This window comes from Carlito syrichta, unplaced genomic scaffold (genome assembly GCF_000164805.1).
Source record: "Carlito syrichta isolate Samal-C Ts95f unplaced genomic scaffold, Tarsius_syrichta-2.0.1 Scaffold301513, whole genome shotgun sequence".
Taxonomy (NCBI): Eukaryota; Metazoa; Chordata; class Mammalia; order Primates; family Tarsiidae; genus Carlito; species Carlito syrichta.
Window position 1 is genome coordinate 151,824 of NW_007245609.1, and position 3,203 is coordinate 155,026.

Below are 3,203 nucleotides of genomic sequence, written 5' to 3' on the forward strand. Positions count from 1 at the left end.
GGGTTTTTTTTTTTTTTTTTGCGTTGGAGTCTCACTGCCGCCCAGACTGGAGTGCAGTGGCCGCTCCCGGCCACCGCAACCTCGACCTGCTGGGCTCCGGCGAGATCTTTCCGCCTCAGCCTTCCAAGTAGCTGGAACTGCAGGCGCACACTACCACGCCCAGCTAATTTTTTGATTTATTGTAGAGATGAGGTCTCGCCAAGTTGCCTGGGCGGGTCTCGAACCCGCGGGCTCAGGCAATCCACTCATCTCAGCCTCCCAAAGGCGCGGGATTACTGGCTGAGCCACCGAGCCGGCTTTATAACGAGTTCTAATAGACTTATATGAACAATTGAAGTTAGTATCTACTGGCCTTTAACATCTCTCAGCTGTAAGAACCCTAATTAACTAGCCAATCAGAATGGGTTTGCAATTTAGGATTTCTACCCAGCCAATGAACTCACTCCAAAATCCCCTATACTTTAAAACCTCTCCTATGCTTGCTTTTATGGAACACTACTCAGGGCGGCTCTGACTCAGTGTTCCAGAACCGCAATTCTTTGTTTTCCAAATTAATGCTATATCCTTTCACCCCTCCACATCAATCTTTTTTTATTAACACAAACATTCACAGGAGCTTTAATAGTAGCCAGGAAATACCTCACATGCTCATTAACTGTTGAGTGGATAAACGAAATGTGAAGTATGGATACGATGGAATGTCACTGAGTCATAAAAAGGAAAGAACTTGGCTGCATCCCCATATTGGGCTTTCCTTCTGTGGGTTCCACTCTTGGTCCTGGAGGTGCAGTGCTCCTTGGGATAGGCAGCACCCTCAGAACCAGTAAACAAAATGATCTTCCACAGAACAAGTGCAGGACAAGATTATCAGCTCAGCAATAAAGACACTACTGAAGGAGCTGAAAGTTGCTGAATGCCTAGGAAAAAACAGGCCACAAGCAAAGCAAATTGAGGTTAATAAAGCCTAGATAACAATAATGGAAATCCTTGGGTTGGGGAGGGCGTTGAGTTTATATTCAACCAGCTGCAAGGGAAGGCCTGAACTGAATAGAAGTTACTCCTGCCATCTTAAGTGGCATCATCTCTGTATTAGGTCTCAGCAAAGCGAGTCGAGTGAGCGCCCCAGTGTCACTCTGATCCAACTCCCTTGTGTGTGTTTGGAGAATCCAGACTCTAAAATGATGCAAAGCAACCTGGCTGGGCTTTTGAGTGAAAAAAAAAAACCTAGAAAATGTATGGGAGAACTGTGGACCTTGCTGTTAAGCGCACAAGAAAACATCACTGGAATGTAAATCCAGATCTCCTTCCTATAGAAGACAATCCTGCCCTGCCAGAAGCAAGAGAAAGCAGAGTCATTTTCAATCTCCCCTTTACAGAACTGAGAGGCAGAGTTCTACCCTAGCTCCAGAAAAGGAGAAAACTCCTGAGCACCCAGAACCTGTAGTGAAAATAAAAGTCTTAGTACAAAGCTATTTCTACTAGTGACATCTGAAAGTTCCTATGCCTGAAACTACCAGAGCCTAAAGAAACATCTAAAAAAAAGAAAATACAAAATAAAACAAAAAAGTTTGATAAAGAAGAGTTGACCAAGATCTTGGTCTGATTTCAAATCAAGATCAAAGACGTGTTCTGGCCTTATTATACTCGCTCTAGACAGCGCCATAGATCCCATCAAGATCATATTCACCTAAAAGACTGATAAAGCCAGCCGGGCTCGGTGGCTCAGCCTGTAATCCCGGCCCTTTGGGAGGCTGAGGTGAGTGGACTGCCTGAGCCCGCGGGTTCGAGACCCGCCTGGGCAGCAAGACCTCATCTCTACAATAAATCAAAAAATTAGCCGGGTGTGGTAGCACGCACCTGTAGTTCCAGCTACTCGGAAGGCTGAGGCGGAAGGATTGCCGGAGCCCAGCAGGTCGAGGCTGCGGTGGTCGGGAGTGGCCACTGCACTCCAGTCTGGGTGACAGTGAGACTCCAACTCAAAAAAAAAAAAAGACTGATAAAGCCAAGAAGGAAGCCACCTTTCAGAACTCACCAAAGCACAGGAGGTTTTCTCTCCTTCTATGGTGATGAAAAAGATGCTCAGCATCCTTGTCTAGGAGTGGCTTGTCGTCCTCTGTTCCCAGCCACCATGAAAAAAAAAACCCTAGCTGGGCTCGGTGGCTCAGCCTGTAATCCCACGCCTTTGGGAGGCTGAGGTGAGTGGATTGCCTGAGCCCGCGGGTTCGAGACCCGCCTGGGCAGCAAGACCTCATCTCTACAATAAATCAAAAAATTAGCCGGGTGTGGTAGCACGCACCTGTAGTTCCAGCTACTCGGAAGGCTGAGGCGGAAGGATTGCCGGAGCCCAGCAGGTCGAGGCTGCGGTGGTCGGGAGTGGCCACTGCACTCCAGTCTGGGTGACAGTGAGACTCCAACTCAAAAAAAAAAAAAGACTGATAAAGCCAAGAAGGAAGCCACCTTTCAGAACTCACCAAAGCACAGGAGGTTTTCTCTCCTTCTATGGTGATGAAAAAGATGCTCAGCATCCTTGTCTAGGAGTGGCTTGTCGTCCTCTGTTCCCAGCCACCATGAAAAAAAAAACCCTAGCTGGGCTCGGTGGCTCAGCCTGTAATCCCACGCCTTTGGGAGGCTGAGGTGAGTGGATTGCCTGAGCCCGCGGGTTCGAGACCCGCCTGGGCAGCAAGACCTCATCTCTACAATAAATCAAAAAATTAGCCGGGTGTGGTAGCACGCACCTGTAGTTCCAGCTACTCGGAAGGCTGAGGCGGAAGGATTGCCGGAGCCCAGCAGGTCGAGGCTGCGGTGGTCGGGAGTGGCCACTGCACTCCAGTCTGGGTGACAGTGAGACTCCAACTCAAAAAAAAAAAAAGACTGATAAAGCCAAGAAGGAAGCCACCTTTCAGAACTCACCAAAGCACAGGAGGTTTTCTCTCCTTCTATGGTGATGAAAAAGATGCTCAGCATCCTTGTCTAGGAGTGGCTTGTCGTCCTCTGTTCCCAGCCACCATGAAAAAAAAAACCCTAGCTGGGCTCGGTGGCTCAGCCTGTAATCCCACGCCTTTGGGAGGCTGAGGTGAGTGGATTGCCTGAGCCCGCGGGTTCGAGACCCGCCTGGGCAGCGGGACCTCATCTCTACAATAAGGCAAAAATCAGCTGGGCGTGGTAGCGCGCGCCTGTAATTCCGGCTACTTGGAAGGCTGAGG